The sequence below is a fragment of the Entelurus aequoreus genome, linkage group LG05 (genome assembly GCF_033978785.1).
Source record: "Entelurus aequoreus isolate RoL-2023_Sb linkage group LG05, RoL_Eaeq_v1.1, whole genome shotgun sequence".
NCBI classification, from domain to species: domain Eukaryota; kingdom Metazoa; phylum Chordata; class Actinopteri; order Syngnathiformes; family Syngnathidae; genus Entelurus; species Entelurus aequoreus.
In genome coordinates, this window is record NC_084735.1 from 83,798,687 (window position 1) to 83,820,973 (window position 22,287).

Here is a 22,287-nt window from a genome sequence, read left to right on the forward strand (position 1 = left end):
CCTGTAGCGGAAGTAGCGTGACGTCACAGGAGCTAGTATTCCTCACAATTCCCCGTTGTTTACAATGGAGCGAGAGAGATTCGGACCGAGAAAGTGATGATTACCCCATTAATTTGAGCGAGGATGAAAGATTCGTAGATGAGGAACGTTACAGTGAATGACTTGAGAGGCAGCGATGGACGTATCTTTTTTCGCTCTGACCGTAACTTAGGTACAAGCTGGCTCATTGGATTCCACACTCTCTCCTTTTTCTATTGTAGATCACAGATTTGTATTTTAAACCACCTGGGATACTATATCCTCTTGAAAATGAGAGTCCAGAACGCGAAATGGACATTCAGTGCCTTTTATCTCCACGACAATACATCGGCGAAATGCTTTAGCTACGAGCTAACGTGATAGCATCTTGCTTTAACTGCATATAGAAACAAAAGAAATAAACCCCTGACTGGAAGGATAGATAGAAAATCAACAATACTATTAAACCGTGGACATGTAACTACACGGTTAATGCTTTCCAGGCTGGCGAAGGTTAACAATGCTGTGCTAACGACGCCATTGAAGCTAACTTAGCAACCGGACTGCACAGAGCTATGCTAAAAATATTAGCTCTCAACCTACGCCAGCCAGCCCTCATTTGCTCATCAACACCCGTGCTCACCTGCGTTCCAGCGATCGGCAGAAGGACGAAGGACTTCACCCGATGCGTTTGGCGGCCCGGAGACGTAGGAAGTCAAGGTGAAGTCGGCGGCTAGCGCTCCAACAAAGTCCTCCTGGTTGTGTTGCTGTAGTCCGCTGCTAATACACTGATCCCACCTACAACTGTCTTCTTTGCAGCCTTCATTGTTCATTAAAAAAATTGCAAAAGATGTCCAGAATACTGTGGAATTATGAAATTAAAACAGAGCTTTTTGTACAGGATTCTACGGGGTACCATAACTTCCGTTACTCGGACTTCGTCACGCGCATACGTCATCATACCGCGATGTTTCAGCCGGATATTTCCCGGGAATTTTAAAATGTCACTTTATAAATTAACCCGGCCGTATTGGCATGTGTTGCAATGTTAAGATTTCATCATTGATATATAAACTATCAGACTGCGTGGTCGGTAGTAGTGGCTTTCAGTAGGCCTTTAAATTAATCATGTCACACTTTGAACTGGACACCAAATCTGTTATCTGTCTCTTTGTCAGTTAGTGAAGACTAGGGATGTGCGTATCGATCCTGTGGTATCGATATATCGATACTCACACGCTACTCATTTGGCATCACTTTTCTGAAAAAAGTATCGATATAAACCAAAAAACGGCGTGTGGGGGGTGCAAGCGTCACTTTCAGATGTTTTTGATGACTTACTTAACTTACTATGTGCTGGGACAGCCCTGTACCTGGCAGAGTATAGAGCTGGCCCAGTCACGTGACAGGAGACAGCCAATGAGCGTCGTCAACGTGCAACACACACACAGCCAGCCGACAGCGATGCAGCCAGGCATATCCAGTGTTGTCCAATTGTTGACTTAAAACAGGCATTGTTTTTTTTGTTTTTTAGTAATGTTTACTGAATATTTTTGTTTAAATGATTATCCTAAATTCAAATAATTTCCACACAGGGGAATTTACTGTTAGTTGAAAATTGCTTGAGTATTTAAAACAAGATAAGAAAGAGATACAATTTGGAGATTATTCATCTTTGCATTACAGTTTTATTTTTTTCCAAGAAAATCTTGAATATATGATTGAATGTGATTTTGGTTTTAATCTGTAACATGATTTCTTACATTTCGAAAACATTATCTATTTCATATTTCATTAATTGCTAATTATATCACAAACTTTAAAAAATAACTGCAGCTTCTTGCAATTCGGATTTGACTGTTAATTGGAAAGCCCTAATATTTAATTATTATTATATATAATATATAGTTATTATTATATATAATATTTAATAAATTTTTCATATTTATGTTATTTATTTTAATTTTACTTTTATTATACATTGACCATAATAAATGTGGTATAAATGGTCTGTATTTGTCTTGTGATTTGTCTTAAATAATAACAATAGTAATAATATTTTTGACTGACAAAAAATTGCCAATAACAAATTATTGGTATCGGTATCGTATCGAATCCTAAAAGTGTGGTATCGCCCATCCCTAGTGAAGACCAAGTCTTTAAAATATTTTCTTGGATTTTCAAATTCTATTTGAGTTTTGTCTCTCTTAGAATTAAAAATGTCGAGCAAAGCGAGACCAGCTTGCTAGTGAATAAATACAATTTAAAAAATAGAGGCAGCTCACTGGTAAGTGCTGCTATTTGAGCTATTTTTAGAACAGGCCAGCGGGCTACTCATCTGGGGCCGTACTTATCAAGCTTCTTAGAGTGCCATTTTACACTTAAGTCCTGAGAATTTGCGAAATTTAGTCCTACTCTCAAACTTAAGAATAAAAGCTTTTTATCAACGTTCTTAAGTCCAAGAATCACTCCTACTCTCCACGATATTTAAGAGACCTTCAGAGGTGTCTTAAGTGGTTAGGAGTTGCCAGCAGGGGATGGCACTGAGGCGAGAGAGACGTGCGCGAACGTTCAGGGAACGGAACAATGTTTTTTGTTTTTTTTTGATGACGAGCAGCTGATCAAACGGTATCGTTTAGACAGAGCGGATATTATTTTTGTCACAGATTTAATACTTTTCGATTCTTTGTTGATTTCTGCATGTGTCTGCAGTGGGCTAGTATATATAGAGCCACCCACACCAGTTTCAAATTAGTTGCCTAATTAATGAATTGGAAAGAAAATGTTATGAGAGTAGCGTATGTGTGTGGCCGTGAGGTGAGTGACGTCAGTGAGTGTGTGGGCGACAGAAGAGAGGGAGCGGTAGCGTGAGTGCCGGCGGGGACTAGTTTGTTTTGTATTATTTTGTAGTTTATTGTCAAAATATACACTCCCATTGTCCACTTAAATATTTCCAAGATATTTCTTTATTCTTAGACAACGGATTCCCTTCCGTGATTGGTCATTTCTATGGACACAGAAATGACGTCACCTAAAATTCCGTTTACGGCACATAGTAATGTCGTAATTCAGCTCTGAGTGTGACACTTAAGATTCAGTCCTACACTTCGCTGAAAGTGTGAGTAAGACGCTTGATAACTAACTTTTAAGTGCAGCTTTCAGCGAAGAATTTATTTACTCTTAAGTCAACTCTTAGCAGACTTCTTAGGAGTCATTCTAAGAAGCTTGATAAGTACGGCCCCTGGTCCTTACGGGCGACCTGGTGCCCGCGGGCACCACGTTAGTGACCCCTGTACTATCAGATATATACTATCATCATAATACCGTCATCACACAAGATAATCATCAGAGTATATACATTGAATTATTTACAATCCGGGGTGTGGGATGTGGAGGGAGGGGTTAGGTTTGGTTGTTATCATCACTTCAGTCATCAACAATTGAGAACAGAGAAATGGACATTGAAACAGTGTAGGTCTGACTTGGTAGGATATGTACAGCAAGTAGTGGACAAAGAGAGAGAGAGAGAGAGATCAGAAAGCATAAGAAAAAGTATCTACATTTGATTATTAACAATCCGGGGAGGGTGTTGGTTTAGGGTTGAAGTTGCCTGGAGGTGTACTTTTATTGCGGTTTTGAAGGAGGATAGAGATGCCCTTTCTTTTACACCTGTTGGGATTGCATTCCATATTGATGTGGCATAGAAGGAGAATTAGTTAAGACCTTTGACCTTTGGGAGTTATTCGCTTTCATAAAAACGTTATCATAAAGATATTATGATAAATGGGTCCAAAAAGTATTTGATTAAGTTGTTATTACATACTTTTTGCTTCCATTTTCTTTTCACAAAATAAATCCCTGTTCATTTTAGAATTGATTTTAAAACCTTGCTGTTTGTTTTTAAAGCTTTACATGGACTGTGCGGCACGTCAGTATATCTCGGACCTCATCCAAATTGACACTCCTGCGCGCGCTCTGAGGTCCGAGAGCCAGCTCCTGCTGGTGGTGCCCAAGACCAGACTTAAAACCAGGGGAGACAGGGCCTTCTCTGTAGTTGGCCCTAAGATCTGGAACACTCTGCCCCTCCATGTTCAAACTGCTTCCACGGTGGAGTGTTTTAAGTCTCGTCTTAAGACCCACTTTTATTCTTTGGCTTTTAACACTACGCGAGTTTTGTGGTCTTCTGTCCTCTGTTGTCCTCTGTGGGTTTTTTTAAAAATACATTTTGATATCTATTTACTGTTTAATTGATTTTACCCTTTTAAATAGTTTTTAATCATATTTATTTTATATTGGTTTTATATTTATTTATTTTTTGTTTTTATTCAGTCATTGGTGGAGCATAATATTGTTTTTAATATTGTTTTTAACATCTTTGGAAACATTCTTGTTTAAATGTGCTATATAAATAAAGTGAATTGGACTGGATTAAATCAAGTATTGTGTACTCCAAGTATTTTTCTGTATTTGTATCTGAAGCAGCAATAGCTATCCTCCATGAAAACGTACTTTGTATGGTCACATTCATTTTGTCTTAAAGTCCAGTTTAGTATTTAATCTTGGATACAGTATATAATCCTCCATATTGGTGTTATGTTCTCTGTTTCACCTATATACTTATTTAGGTGTCTTAATTTAATAATAGTCAGGCAACACGTTTCAACTCAATGCCTCGGATCGCTCCTTCGAGAGTAAAGCATCTCCCCCGCTATCGTGACGTCACACACTGAACACCGGCTACGGTGGCTCTGACATGACAAAACAGTACATGACACCTGGCAGACACATTCATTTAATTACATTTCAATTCAAGCAATAAAACAATAGTTTTGCATCTCACAAAAAACACCAACAAACGCTGGCTTACTGTAATAAAAATGCCATATTTCTTATAAATACTGTTTTAATACCGGAGAGACATGTATGCTCGCTTGAGCGCCCCCACTTCTCCCAGTGTGGCGAGTCAGAGTACTGCAGAGGCATTGAACTGCAAGTTGACAATATATCGCCCCCTACTGTGAGGCAGAGGTACTTGCTGCCTCATGGCCTGCCTTTTCCCCCATGGCAACAAGCACACGCTCAATACACTTTGTGTGTCGCTGTAGAGGCACCACTTGTGTCTGCCTCACATACTTGCCAACCCTCCCGTTTTTAGCGGGAGAATCCCGGTATTCAGCGCCTCTCCCGACAACCTCCCGGCAGAGATTTTCTCCCGACAAACTCCCGGTATTCAGCCGGAGCTGGAGGCCACGCCCCCTCCAGCTCAATGCGGACCTGAGACTGAGTGGGGACAGCCTGTTCTCACGTCCGCTTTCCCACAATATAAACAGCTTGCCTGCCCAATGACGTCATAACATCTAGGGCTTTTAGAGACTAGAGTGCACAACTGCGCACACAACAAGGAGACGAAGCAGAAGAACGAGGAAATTACAGACATCAAATGGCGACGCCGTCGACGATCAAGATGAAGAAATACGCTTGCAAGTTCCAAAACGAATGGAAACAAGAATTTCAGTTCATCAAGGACAGTTTGAAGGGGAAGGTGTATGTTGCCTGTAAATTTTTTAGAACATACTTCTCCATTGAACACGGTGGCCGAAATGATATACTCATCATGAACGGAGAAGTTAAACAGGACAATACTGCCATCTAGTGGATAGCCACCGGAACACTGAAATTTAAGTATTTTTTTTTCTTTCTATGTAGATAAAATAAATATATATATATACATATATATAGCTACAATTCACTGAAAGTCAAGTATTTTATATATATATATATATATATATATATATATATATATATATATATATATATATATATATATATATATATATATATATATATAATACTCGAGTTGGTGAATTCTAGCTGTAAATAGCCACGCAGGAATCACACCAAAATCCCATAGAAAGCCTAGACCAAAAGAGAAATATTCAAACTTATTTTATTTTTTACTTCGTTTTTGAACATCTCCTGGTTAAGCCACCTGCCTCCCCTGACAGCACGTCACTGATATTGCACCAGGGTGATACATACTGCACATGTTATAATTAAATAACTAAATATTCATAATCGCAATATTGTATAGAATTAAACAAAACTGAGATTTTAAATAAAGATATTAATATAAAATAAAAATTGCATTTTGAAAATGTCTGAATTTGCATTGAAATATTGTAAAAAATAATTATTATCCAATAATAATCCAATGCAAGTATTTAATACAAATAAATAACACAGAGAAATAACACAAACATAGCATAGATAAATATGACTGCTATTTAACACCAAGAAAAAACACAACTATCACATACATAACACGAATAAGTTACTCAGATAAATAACAAATAAATAGCACAATTAGAAAATAACATCAGAGGAAAATAACACACATAAACTATACAAACAAATAAAAACACTGTAAAAATATTGTTAGATTTTACAATACTTAATCACCAGAATTTTACTTTATAATATACAGTGTTTTTTTTTTTTTTCAAACAACATATTAGGGTAAATGAAAAAAAAACAGTACAATACATTGATACATTGATTATATAAATACAGGTCTGTTAAAAGTGACTTCAAAACTACGTTGAAAAATACAAAACCCAAAAGCAGGGAAGTTGGCACATTGTGTCATTTGTAAATAAAAACAGAGTACAATGATTTGCAAATCCTTTTCAACTTATATTTAATTGAATAGACCGCAAAAGCAAGATATTTAATGTCCGAACTGAGAAACTTATCCATCCATCCATCCATCCATCTTCTTCCGCTTATCCGAGGTCGGGTCGCGGGGGCAGCAGCCTAAGCAGGGAAGCCCAGACTTCCCTCTCCCCAGCCACTTCGTCCAGCTCTTCCCGGGGGATCCAGAGGAGAAACTTAATTTTTGTAAAATGGCAGCAACACATCGCAAAAATGTTGGCACAGAGGCATTTTTACCACTGTGTTACATGGCCTTTCCTTTTAACTACGTTTGGGAACTGAGGAGACCAAATTTTGAAGCTTTTCAGTTGGAATTATTTCCCATTCTTGCTTGATGTACAATCCGGATGGTTCTTTTCCTCTTTGTTCCGGAGGACACAACATCCACAGTTTCCAAAAACAATTTGAAATGTGGACTCGTCAGACCACAGAACACTTTTACACTTTGCATCAGTCCATCTTAGATGAGCTCGGGCCCAGCGAAGCCGGCGGCGTATCTGGGTGTTGTTGATGAATGGCTTTCGCTTTGTATATTAGAGTTTTTACTTGCACTTACAGATGTAGCGACCAACTGTAGTTACTGACCGTGGTTTTCTGAAGTGTTCCTGAGCCCATGTGGTGATATCCTTTACACACTGATGTGGCTTTTTGATGCCGTACCGCCCGAGGGATTGAAGGTCCGTAATATCATCGCTTACGTGCAGCGATTTCTCCAGGTTCTCTGAACATTTTGATGATATTACGGACCGTAGATGGTGAAATCCCTAAATTCCTTGCAATAGCTGGTTGAGAAATGTTGTTCTTAAAGTGTTCGACAATTTGCTCACGCATTTGTTGACAAAGTGGTGACCCTCGCCCCATCCTTGTTGGTGAATGACTGAGCATTTCATGGAAGCTGCTTTTATACCCAATCATGGCACCCACCCGTTCACCTGTGGGATGTTCCAAATAAGTGTTTGATGAGCATTCCCCAACTTTCTCAGTCTTTTTTGCCACTTGTGCCAGCTTTTTTGAAACATGTTGTAGGCATCACATTTCAAATGAGCTAATATCGTCAAAAAATAACGTTTTCCAGTTAGAACGTTAAGTATTTTGTCTATGCAGTCTATTCAATTGAATATAAGTTGAAAAGGATTTGCAAATCATTGTATTCTGTTTTTATTTACCATTTACACAACGTGCCAACTTCACTGCTTTTGGGTTTTGTACAATAACAAAGCTTTATATTGAATAAAAATAAACACTCTCACCTTTCTTCTGCCACTTTTAAAGCAAGCCTAATAAACATTTATTGGTGAAGTTATTTATAAAATATATAATTATGCAAATGGTGGGCATGAGTTTGAAGAAGCACCGCTGATGTCCACCACTAGAGGGAAGCAGAGCACCTGTGTTGAGATTGAGGCCTACTGCGATTTAACATGCACTATATATTAATTATATAGTGCATGTAATATTATATACAATATAAACACAAAACAATAGTCATCAAATGTATTTCAAAAATACATTAATAAGGCTTGAAAATACGCCACAAACACAAAACCGTGCGTGTGTGTACTTGTACAAAAGCAACACACTCTTTGTTGTCGTGGTTACGAGCAAGTCAGTCCTCCCAGCGACATCAGAGTGTGTTTTGTATGTTTCTTTCATTTGTTTTAGATTCCACTTCTCTCCCCCACCGCCAATGCCTGACCTCTGACCTCAGCTCAACCCAGCTGTCAGCTGCCCCCCCCGCCCCCGTTCCCTCTCCCCCCCGGTCACTTTCACTCGTTCCGGTGTCTTTTATGCTCTTTTTCACACAGAGTAAAAAAAAAAAGAAGATATAAGTGGTCCATAAATTATACTAAAAAAAAAATCTAAAAAGTGTTTTATTGCTGGTTTGAACGTCACAGTTCATAGCAGCGACCGAAAACAGTGAAGTTACGCCCCCTAGTGGCTGTAAGCAGGAGAATCTCATTTCGCCCTTTTATTGACAAAGACAGAAATTAAAGGTGAAATAAATACAAATTATTTAAAAAAAATTCAAATAGACAATTAGAATTTTTTTTTTACATTTATTTGAAATTTTATATGTATTTAGAAAATTATTTAAAAAAAAGATTAAAATGTTGATAGTTGAAAATATTTGGGTGCCAATGTCACAAAAACATAATAACATCAATAATGTCATGTGTAGAAGTGTAAAAATACACCTTCCAGTGGCTTTCTCTTCAATGGCGCTACTTTTTAAATGAACGTACTGTATATTTTTCAATAATTATACATTTTGAAAACTGCATTACATTCTATTTCACATTTTAAAATCCTAAAATAATCAAACAAAAATATAGTGCGTATTTTATCATTAAATATTCATAACATAATATTGTAAAGAAGTAAGCAAAAACTGAGATTTGGAATAAAGATATTAATATGAAAGAGCAATCGCATGTCGAAAATGTGTCTTAATCTGCATTCAAATGTTGTAAAAATAATTATGCTGAATGTCCAAGACAAATAAATAACACATATAATAAATAACACACATATCACATATAAATATGACTAATAAATAACACAAATAAATAAGAAAAATACAATTAACACAAATACGTTACACAGATAACTAACCCTAATAAAAAATAACGAATAACACTGATAAATAACACAAATATAAAATAGCACAAATAAATACCACACGTAGAAAATAACACAAATAAACTACACAAATGAATAGATAAAATACATACAAATAACAAATACGTATATAACAAACAAACAAATAAATAAAAGAAAACAGCAACTAATACATGAACAACACAAATAAATAGATAACACATAAAAAATAAGACAAATAAAACACATACATTACACAAATGAAATAATAAGATAAAGGAAAAAGATTAAACAAATATATAAAAATAACACAAATAACTATGAAATAAATAAATAACTGGAAAAAAAACTAATATCAAATAATTAACACAATTAAGTCACACAGATAACTAACCCTAATAAAAAATAACATATAACCATGATAAATAACACAAATAGAAAATAACACAAATAAATAGATAAAATAATTAAAAGATAAAAAATATAAAAAACCCTAATACATACATAACAAACAAATAAAATAAAATAATACATAAACAACACAAATAAATAGATAACATACAAATAAAACAAATTACAGAAATGAAATTAAATAAATAAATAAAAATATTAAAAAATAGCTATAAAATAAATAAAAGAGAAAAAAAACTAATATTGAATAATTAACACAATTTAATCACACAGATAACTAACCCTAATAAAAAATAACATAGCACTGATAAATAACACAAATAGAAAATAACACAAATAAATTACACAAATGAATAGATAAAATAAATAAAAGATAAAAAATATAAAAATAACAAATACATATATAACAACAAATAAATCAAGCAAAAAATAAACATAAAACAACAAATACATAAACACACATAAGTAGATAACACATAAAATAAGACAAATAACACAAATAAATTACACAAATGAAATAATAAAATAAATAAAAAAGGTTTAAAAAATATAAAAAATAACTAAAATAAATAAATAACAGAAACAATAACTCATAAATAAACAACACAAATACATAACACATAAAAGTAAGACAAATTAACAAGAATAAATAACACAAATAAATTACTCAAATGAATGAAATAAATAGCATGAATGACTACCACAAATGAATGAATAACAAAAATAGGGCCAATGTGGCGTAGAAAAAGGCGGCAAAGCACAGCGGCAAAAAGGAGAAGTCATGAGCGGTAGTGAAAAGTGTGGTAAATATGCTCTCATTAGCTCTCCTCATATACATAATCCCCATCAAGCCCCCTTGTAGTGGCCAACAAAGCGTGAAAGGGAAGAATCTGCTTCAACTCTCCGCTGCCTGAGGACACAAATATCTCTTATTAGGAATAAAAAGACAACTCTCTCCTTCTCCAGAAGCGCACAAAAAAAGTTGTGTAAAAAGTGAAAGGAAGGAAGAGGAAGTGGCTTTGAAAGAGAGAAAAGGTGAACAACGGGCGAGAGAAAGACTTTAATGAGAAATTCCTGGTGGTTTAAGGGGGGCAAAGGTCTTCATTTTCTCACTGAGCCCAAAAAGGGGAAAGAGGAGCTGATGGTGTTATTACACGTGTATAACGATATGTGTGCCTATTAATGTGCACTCCTCTTGTGTGCCACATCTTCAAGGTTTTTACATGATTCAAAAATATACTGAGGTTTTATTCACAACTAAACCACCCAAAATAATGACTATGAAAGTGAACTTGTAAGAGAATAACATTAAAGGCCTACTGAAATGATTTTGTTTTAATTTAAACGGGGATAGCAGATCCATTCTATGTGTCATACTTGATCATTTCGCGATATTGCCATATTTTTGCTGAAAGGATTTAGTATAGAACAACGACGATAAATTTCGCAACTTTTGGTTTTTGATTAAAAAAAAGCCTTGCCCCTACCGGAAGTAGCGTGACGTAGTCGGTTGTTTGCTTCCTCATATTTTCCTATTGTTTTCAACGCAGCTAGAGCGATTCGGACCGAGAAAGCGACGATTACCCCATTAATTTGAGCCAGGATGAAAGATTCGTGGATGAGGAACGTTAGAGTGACGGACTAGAGTGCAGTGCAAACATATCTTTTTTCGCTCTGACCGTAACTTAGGTACAAGCTGGCTCAATGGATTCCACACTCTCTCCTTTTTCCTATTGAGGCTCACGGATTTGTATTTTAAACCACCTCGGATACTATATCCTCTTGAAAATGAGAGTCGAGAACGCGAAATGGACATTCACAGTGACTTTTATCTCCACGACAATACATCGGCGAAGCTCTTTAGCTACTGAGCTAACGTGATAGCATCTGGCTCAAATGCAGATAGAAACTAGATAAATAAATCCCTGACTGGAAGGATAGACAGAAGATCAACAATACTATTAAACCATGGACATGTAACTACACGGTTAATAATTCTCAGCCTGGCAAAGCTTAACAATGCTGTTGCTAACGACGCTGAAGCTAACTTAGCAACCGGACCTTACAGAGCTATGATAAAATAATAATACCTGGGATTTATATAGCGCTTTTCTAAGTACCCAAAGTCGCTTTACATGTTAAAAACCCATCATTCATTCACACCTGGTGGTGGTAAACTACTTTCGTAGCCACAGCTGCCCTGGGGTAGACTGACGGAAGCGTGGCTTAATAAAAACATTAGCGCTCCACCTACGCCAGCCAGCCCTCATCTGCTCATCAACACCCGTGCTCACCTGCGTTCCAGCGATCGACGGAAGGACGAAGGACTTCACCCGATCAGAGATGCGGTCGGCGAGACGGAGGAATACACCGATCCCACCTACAACTTTCTTCTTTGCAGTCTCCATTGTTCATTAAACAAATTGCAAAAGATTCACCAACACAGATGTCCACAATACTGTGGAATTATGAAATGAAAACAGAGCTTTTTTGTATTGGATTCAATGGGTCCGAATACTTCCGTATCAACCGTTAACGTCACGCGCATATGTCATCATACATAGACGTTTTCAACTGGAAGTTTAGCGGGAAATTTAAAATGTCACTTTATAAGTTAACCCGGCCGTGTTGGCATGTGTTGCAATGTTAAGATTTCATCATTGATATATAAACTATCAGACTGCGTGGTCGCTAGTAGTGGCTTTCTGTAGGCCTTTAATATAATAATGTGGCCATTTTTCCTGGGTCTTTTTACATGATTCAATTATTATTCACCCTTTTTATCAATTACATTTCAATTACCGTATTTTCCGGACCATAGGGTGCACCGGATTATGAGGCGCACTGCCGACGAATGGTCTATTTTAGATCTTTTTTCATTCATAAAGCGCACTGGATTATAAGGCGCATTAAAGGAGTCATATTATTATTATTTTTTTCTAAATGTAAAACACTTCCTTGTGGTCTACATAACATGTAATGGTGGTTCTTTGCTCAAAATGTTGCATAGATGATGTTTTACGGATCATCTTCAAGCCGCTTTCTGACAGTCGCTTCCGGATGCGCCATTTTGTGGGCGGTTTTATTTACATTACTTACCTTCGGCAACGTCTTCTCCCCGTCATCTTTGTTGTAGCGGTGTAGCGTGCAAGGACGGGAGTGGAAGAAGTGTCAAAAAAGATGGAGCTAACTGTTTTAATGACATTCAGACTTTACTTCAATCAACAACGGAGCAGCATCTCCTCATCCGGAAACAACAACAAATGTGTCCTGTGAAAAAACGGGTTTTTCCAGAACTCTCTAATAAACTAAAGTTCCTTGGGTGAATAATGTAAACTCACTACACCGGTATGTTTTAGCGCTTTCATGGCGAGTTTACTGACATATATAAGTAAGAACTTTACACTACTTTATATTAGAAATGGCAACAGCGGAGGATGAATGTCACATAACAAGAAGATAAAGAAAAAGAAGAAGCTTATCGACTACCGCGTCGGCCCGGACTATAAAGGCGGACTCGCGCAATTTTTCAGGACTTATGCAGATCCCAAATACAGATCAGCAGGTACCAGAAGGTAAGAAAAGTTGCTTTTGCATAATATTGCGAAACAAAACGCCAGATAATATGTCTTACCTTATACACACACCATAATAATACTCCTATGTTGAAGCACAGTACAATCCATCAAGCGGTGCGGCTTCATAGCTTACCAAAGTCGTACTAAAACATTTTGATAGATTTTTGAGCGCCGCGTGTAATGTTCTATATTTTCAAAGGAACATATAAAACGTTGGTGTTGTTTGCTTGAGTCATACTGCCATCAAAGTGCAGTCTACATGCTACTCTCTTATGTTTGACTGCCATCTACTGGTCACCCTTATCATTACATCATGTACCAAATAAAATTGGCTTTGAGGTCGGTAAGCAAAACCAGAATTATTCCGTACATTAGGCGCACCGGGTTATAAGGCATCCAGTTTTGAGGGCAAAAAAGGATTTTAAGTGCGCCTTATAGTCGGGAAAATACGGTACACTAATCCCTTGTTTATTGCTGTTAATTGGTTCCAGACCTGATTCGGGTAAATCATTGTTTTATGAATAAATCATTCATGATCAAGCAAATATTTTAATAGCCAAAGCATAACAACTTGTTTACGGCTTTCTAAGTAGGTTACTAAACAATATTAGAGCACTCTAAATATGAAATAACACTCACACGGTTTTAACCCAATACAGTAATGCTGCCTGAGGTTCAACCAATCAGTGGCCACGATACTGAACTCAATTAGTGGCAAATACTTCTGTGTATTATTGATATTTTTTTAATCCTCATTTAACCATTTTTATGCTTGCAAATGCATCATTTCGGCCCAAAATACGTAGAATGTGCTTTAAAAAAAAAGTCTACTAAAAATGGGGGTGAAGCTGCAAACTTCAAATGTAAATAACTGATGTTGCGCAATGACTGTTGTGTTCAGGTTCATGTGGGAAACTACAGCTTCACTTGTTAAAACTAGGATTACTTTCCCTTTTGTAAAGTTATTTTTAAATTACATTTTCTGGAACTTGATGGCATTTTTCCACCACTAAAATCTGCACTGTAAAAACGATTTTATGGAATATTTCAGTAAAAATAAATAAATAATGATAAATGACATTTTTTAAGGAAAAAATAAATAAATGTGACATTTATGACTGCCAGTTTTTTACTGCCAAATCTACAGATATTTCTTTGTGTTTTGACATGGAAATAGATTTAAAAAATGACCAATGAGAAGTCTGAAAAAAGTCACATGATGTTAAGCTCCAAATAATGTTATGTTTTATGTATGTTAGCCATAGACCAGTGGTCCCCAACCTTTTTGTAGCTGCGGACCGGTCAACGCTTGAAAATTTGTCCCACGGACCGGTGGGGGGGGGGGGAGGGTATTAATTTTTTTTTTTTACATAAATAAATACAATCATGTGTGCTTACGGACTGTATCCCTGCAGACTGTATTGATCTATATTGATATATAATGTATATATTGTGTTTTTTATGTTGATTTCATAAAAAAAAAAAATTTTTTTTTTTTTTTACATAAATAAATACAATCATGTGTGCTTACGGACTGTATCCCTGCAGACTGTATTGATCTATATTGATATGTTATGTATATATTGTGTTTTTTATGTTGATTTCATTAAAAAAAAAAAAAAAGTTTTTTTTTGTCTTTTTCTTTTCTTGTGCGGCCCGGTACCAATCGGTCCGCGGACCGGTACCGGGCCGCGGCCCGGTGGTTGGGGACCACTGCCATAGACTATAAAATGCTATATTTGAATAAATGGCACAACATGCACATGAAGACATAACCTCCTGCCCCCCGCACCTCCAACCCCAAAAAGATGTAAAGTAGTCCACTTGAAAACTTAGCAGCTCTTCAGTTCTTTTAAAAACATTCAAGTGAACCTTTCTGGTCCTGATGCGAGCGTGCAGTTTTCTTCTCTTGAGTGTTTGAGCACCAGAACGTGTCGAGTCGAGGGCCCGCCGCCTGACTCAGACCCACACTGTGGCCCCCAGGACCTGGGCCATGCAGGGGGAGTTCAACAAACCCACTTGGCAGTTTTTTTTGGACACCTGGGTCCACAAATAATGTAGAGCAGAAAGAGAACCCTCTGGAAATTAACTCCCAACCTCATACAAACTGTAGTGTGAACACAAAGTGGTTCCGATTCACTTTCATTTATGTTTGCATTGGGTTCACTTTGGGCCCCATTAGAAATGAAGTGAAGCTTCTTTCAAACATCAATCAAATGGTATTTTTAAATAATTAGGAGTGCCTCAAAGTCCGTGGCTTTGTGGAGGAGATGGTAAAAGCAAGAAGTTAGTGAGTGCATGAAGTCATCATTTGTCAGCACTTCCTTCTTTTATCTGATACTTTTCTATCTTCCATCGTCCTCATCCCGCCTGCACATCCTTCTCACAGCGCGGCTGTCACAAATGTGGGCGTGTCTTTGTGTGTTGGGAGGTGTGGCAATGGAGATATTTGCATATTTTCTAAATATTAGATGTTACACTTGGTGAAATATTTACATTAAACGTTTAAATTTAATATTTCTATCTATATTGAACATTTATATTTTTATATCTGCATTTAAAATGATATTTAACATTTATATCTGATATTTATGTTTAACGTTTAAATTTATATTTAACATTAAATTGAACATTTCGATTTATGTTGAACATTTTGGTTTAATATATTTATATTTAACATTTATACATGTAGTCCTAATATTCCTATTTAGATTTAATATATATATATATATATATATATATATATATATATATATATATATATATATATATATATATATATATATATATATATATATATATATATATATATTTAACTTTCATAGTCATATTTAACCTTTTTATCTAACATTTACAGTAGTTGGACATTTCATATTTAAATTTATGTAAATAATTTGATTTATATTGTTTATATTTAACATTTGCAATTAGATTTAACATTTTGATTTTGATTTTTTTTTAAAAATTATTTAACGTTTATATATAGTTTAACATTTGTGTTTACGATTTAGATTTAGATTCAACATTTAGATTTAAAAATGCGTGTAAGAGAAAGAATATAAAAATGTTTCAATGTACACAATGTTAAAATGTGTCAAGAAAAAGTATGTGAAAATACGTGAAGATGAAATATATAAAATGCATGAAGATAAAATGTGTAAAAATGCGGGAAAGACAATGTATATAAAAGTGCATGAAAATAAAGTATGTATAAAAGTTTGAAGATAAAGTGCGTAAAAGATCATGTAAAAAAATGTGTCAAAATAATGTATAGTACGTAAAAGATCATGTAAAAAAAAGTGTTTAAAAATTTGTCAAAAATAATGTATAGTACGTAAAAATGCGTGAAGGTAAATTATGTAAAATGCTTGAAAGATAAATTATGTAAAAATGCGTGGGAAAAAATGTATGTCAAAAGCGCAAAAGATAAAGTACGTAAAAATGCACAATAGATGAAGTATGTAAAAATGTGTAAAAGATAAAGTATGTAAAAAAGCGTAAAAGATAAATTATGTAAAAAAGCATAGAAGATAAAGTATGTAAAAAAGCGTAAAAGATCAAGTATGTCAAAATGTGTAAAAGATCATGTCAAAATGAACAAAATAAAGTATGTAAAAAGTGTAAAGATAAAATATGTAAACAAATGTAAAGATAAAGTACGTAAAAAAAAGTGAGAAGATTTAAAATATGTAAAGTGTAAAGATAAAGTATGTAAAAATGCATAAAAGATAAAGTATGTAAAAATGCGTAAAAGATAAAGCATGTAAAATATGTGAAGATAAAGTATGTAAAAATGCGTAAAAGATAAAGTATGTAAAATATTTGAAGATAAAGTATGTAGAAATGCGTGAAAGATAAAGTATGTAAAAATGCGTAAAGCATAAAGTATGTAAAAAGTCTAAAGATAAAGTATGTAAAATTGCGAGAAAGATAAAGTACGTAAAAATATATGAAGGTAATGGATGTAAAAATGTGTGACAGATTAAATATGTTAAAACGTGTGAAAGATAAAGTATGTAAAATGTGTGAAAGATAAAATATGTGAAAATGTGTGAAGTTAAAGTCTGTAAAAATGTGTGTAGGTAAAGTATGTAAAATGCGTAAAAGATCATGTATGTAAAAATATGTGAGGGTAAAGTATGTAAAAATGCGTAAAAGATGAAGCATGTAAAATATGTGAAGATAAAGTCTGTAAAAATGTGTAAAAGATAATTTATGTAAAAATATGTGAAGGTAAAGTATGTAAAAATGCGTAAAAGATGAAGCATGTAAAATATGTGAAGATAAAGTCTGTAAAAATGTGTAAAAGATCATTTATGTAAAAATATGTAAAAGATAAAGTATGTAAAATATGTGAAGATAAAGTATGTAAAAATGCGTAAAAGATAAAGTATGTAAAAAATAAATAAATAAAAAGGAGTGTGAAAGCTGATTCTGCATTTCTTTGCCCCACAAAGACAAAGCCGTGAAACTTTGCGACTAAAAGCTCGCTGCTCATCTCATTGAGTTGTCAATCGGCACGGCGGGTCCTCGCTGCCATGAGACCCGTGGCGGGGCGACAGGGGCGGGCGGGATGACCTCATGTTTAACCATGCGGCGCCATGGCAGCCGACCAATCAGCACGGTGCACATACATGAAGACAATGTTGCTCTCCGGTCCAGTCTGGACTGAAGCTGTCAAAGGAAAGGCCTTTTGTCTGCGTCACCTCAAACTATGTCCCCTTCACTTTGTCCTGCTGACGCCTTGACGTCTCTGTCTGTCAGTCACATGACACGCTAGCGCGACCCGGTCACAGCCACGCCCCCTTTTGCCCCCCCACAGATTACATGTCAATTTAGGAAAAAAATGTTTGACATCTTTTAAGGACGAACAAGCAAGCAAAAAGCAGCAAATCAAGCAAAACCAACAAGAAGTCATCTTTCTAACGATGACAAAACAAGAATACTAGCATGTCTCACAAAGCATCCTGAACACAACCCATAGGGGGCGCCACGAGTGTCGTTTACACAAACATCGGAGCCTCGCTTTCACATATTCTACCCAACCTAAGCCACTTTTTCTAGGAGAACTAAAGTACAGAAGTACTTCAGAGTATTTCGAGATTAGCAAAGTGCTTCTGAAATAGTGGGGATTTGCATTATTGGTGTCTACACTCTACTATTCATGTTAGAACGATACACAAGCAGCAGTGCTCAATCCAACCAACAAGCTTCCTCTTCTACTGGGTACTGTGTACGTACTACTTCTACACATAAGAGATAGTAAGTGCACAGGAACACATCACGGGAAAACGTGTACTTGCTACTTTTACCCAGTAAGACTAGTAAGTACACAGGAATACGTGTGTACTTACTACTTTTACTCAGTAATACTAGTAAGTACACAGGAACATGTGTGTACTTACTACTTTTACACAGTAAAGGTAGCCTACACGAACAAATATGTGCTTACTACCTCTACCTGTTAGAGATAGTAAGTAAGCAGGAACACATCACAGGAAAACATGTGTACTTACTACTTCTACCCAGTATAGGAAGTAAGTACGCAGAAACACATCACAGGAAAACATATGTACTTACTACTTTTAACCAGTAAGACTAGTAAGTACACAGAAACATGTGTGTACTTACTACTTTTACACAGTAGAGATAGCCTACATGAACAAATGTGTGCTTACTACTTCTACCTGTTAGAGGTAGTAAGTACACAGGAACACATCACAGAAAAACATGTGTACTTACTACTTCTACCCAGTATAGGTAGTAAGTACGCAGGAACACATCACGGGAAAACATGTGTACTTACTACTTTTACCCAATAAGACCAGTAAGTGCAGAGGAATACAAGTGTACTTATTACTTTTACTCAGTAAGACTAGTAAGTACACAGGAACATGTGTGTACTTACTACTTTTACACAGTAAAGGTAGCCTACACGAACAAATATGTGCTTACTACCTCTACCTGTTAGAGATAGTAAGTAAGCAGGAACACATCACAGGAAAACATGTGTACTTACTACTTCTACACAGTATAGGAAGTAAGTATGCAGAAACACATCACAGGAAAACATGTGTACTTACTACTTTTAACCAGTAAGACTAGTAAGTACACAGAAACATGTGTGTACTTACTACTTTTACACAGTAGAGATAGCCTACATGAACAAATGTGTGCTTACTACTTCTACCTGTTAGAGGTAGTAGGCACACAGGAACACATCACAGAAAAACATGTGTACTTACAACTTCTACCCAGTATAAGTAGTACGTACGCAGGAACACATCACGGGAAAACATGTGTACTTACTACTTTTACCCAATAAGACCAGTAAGTGCACAGGAATACAAGTGTACTTACTACTTTTACTCAGTAAGACTAGTAAGTACACAGGAACATGTGTGTACTTACTACTTTTACACAGTAAAGGTAGCCTACACGAACAAATATGTGCTTACTACCTCTACCTGTTAGAGATAGTAAGTAAGCAGGAACACATCACAGGAAAACATGTGTACTTACTACTTCTACCCAGTATAGGAAGTACGTATGCAGAAACACATCACAGGAAAACATGTGTACTTACTACTTTTACTCACTAAGACTAGTAAGTACACAGGAACACGTGTGTACATACTACTTTTACACAGTAGAAGTAGCCTACATGAACAAATGTGTGCTTACTACTTCTACCTGTTAGAGGTAGTAAGTACACAGGAACACATCACAGAAAAACATGTGTACTTACTACTTCTACCCAGTATAGGTAGTAAGTACGCAGGAACACATCACTGGAAAACATGTGTACTTACTACTTTTACCCAATAAAACTAGTAAGTGCACAGGAATACGAGTGTACTTACTACTTTTACTCAGTAAGACTAGTAAGTACACAGGAACATGTGTGTACTTACTACTTTTACACAGTAAAGGTAGCCTACATGAACAAATATGTGCTTACTACCTCTACCTGTTAGAGATAGTAAGTACACAGGAACACATCACAGGAAAACATGTGTACGTACTACTTCTACCCAGTATAGGAAGTAAGTATGCAGGAATACATCACAGGAAAACATGTGTACTTACTACTTTTAACCAGTAAGACTAGTAAGTACACAGAAACATGTGTGTACTTACTACTTTTACACAGTAGAGATAGCCTACATGAACAAATGTGTGCTTACTACTTCTACCTGTTAGAGGTAGTAAGTACACAGGAACACATCACAGAAAAACATGTGTACTTACAACTTCTACCCAGTATAGGTAGTAAGTACGCAGGAACACATCACTGGAAAACATGTGTACTTACTTCTTTTACCCAATAAAACGAGTAAGTGCACAGGAATACGAGTGTACTTACTACTTTTACTCAGTAAGACTAGTAAGTACACAGGAACATGTGTGTACTTACTACTTTTACACAGTAAAGGTAGCCTACATGAACAAATATGTGCTTACTACCTCTACCTGTTAGAGATAGTAAGTTAGCAGGAACACATCACAGGAAAACATGTGTACTTACTACTTCTACCCAGTATAGGAAGTAAGTACGCAGAAACACATCACTGGAAAACATGTGTACTTACTACTTTTACCCAATAAAGCTAGTAAGTGCACAGGAATACGAGTGTACTTACTACTTTTACTCAGTAAGACTTGTAAGTACACAGGAAAATGTGTGTACTTACTACTTTTACACAGTAAAGGTAGCCTACATGAACAAATATGTGCTTACTACCTCTACCTGTTAGAGATAGTAAGTAAGCAGGAACACATCACAGGAAAACATGTGTACTTACTACTTCTACCCAGTATAGGAAGTAAGTACGCAGAAACACATCACAGGAAAACGTGTGTACTTACTACTTTTAACCAGTTAGACTGGTAAGTACACAGGAACACGTGTGTACTTACTACTTTTACACAGTAGACATAGCCTACATGAACAAATGTGTGCTTACTACTTCTGCCTGTTAGAGGTAGTAAGTACACAGGAACACATCACAGGAAAACATGTGTACTAACTACTTTTACACAGTATAGGTAGTAAGTACGCAGGAAAACATCACTGGAAAACATGTTTACTTACTAGTTTTACCCAGTAAAAGTAGTAAGTACACAGGAGCACACGTGTACTTACTACTTTTTCACAGTAGAAGTAGCCTAAATGAACAAATGTGTGCTTACTATTTCTACCCTTTTAGAGGTAGAATGTACACAAGAACACATTACAGGAAAACATGTGTACTAACTACTTCTACCCAGTATAGGTAGTAAGTACACTGGAACACATCACAGGAAAACATGTGTACTTGTTACTTTTACTCAGTAAGACTGGTAAGTACACTGGAACATGTGTGTACTTACTACTTTTACATGGTAGAAGTAGCCTAAATGAACAAATATGTGCTTACTATTTCTACCCTTTTAGAGGTAGAATGTACACAAGAACACATCACAGGAAAACACGTGTACTTCTACTACTACTACCCAGTATAGGTAGTAAGTACGCCCACATCACAGGAAAACATTTGTACTTACTACTTTTACTCAGTAAGACTAGTAAGTACACTGGAACATGTGTGTACTTACTACTTTTACACAGTAGAAGTAGCCTACATGAACAAATGTGTGCTTACTACCTCTTCCCGTTAGAGGTAGTAAGTACACAGAAACACATCAGAGGAAAACATGTGTACTTACTACTTCTACCCAGTAGAGGCACCTAGTGGTCACAATAATTCATGAAGTTAAGCTCATGAGGCAGTAAATTGAATGATGCGGACACGTTTGTTACTTTGTATGTGTACGTAACTATAATTATTTGATAATTGTTCATATTGACAAATGTGCTGTTTTGCACTGCAATATTGTTCGATTAGCAGTACATATGTCTGTCAGGGGTGTCCAAACTTTTTCCACTGAGGGCCGCACATTGAAAAATCAAAGCTAGCAGGGGCCATTT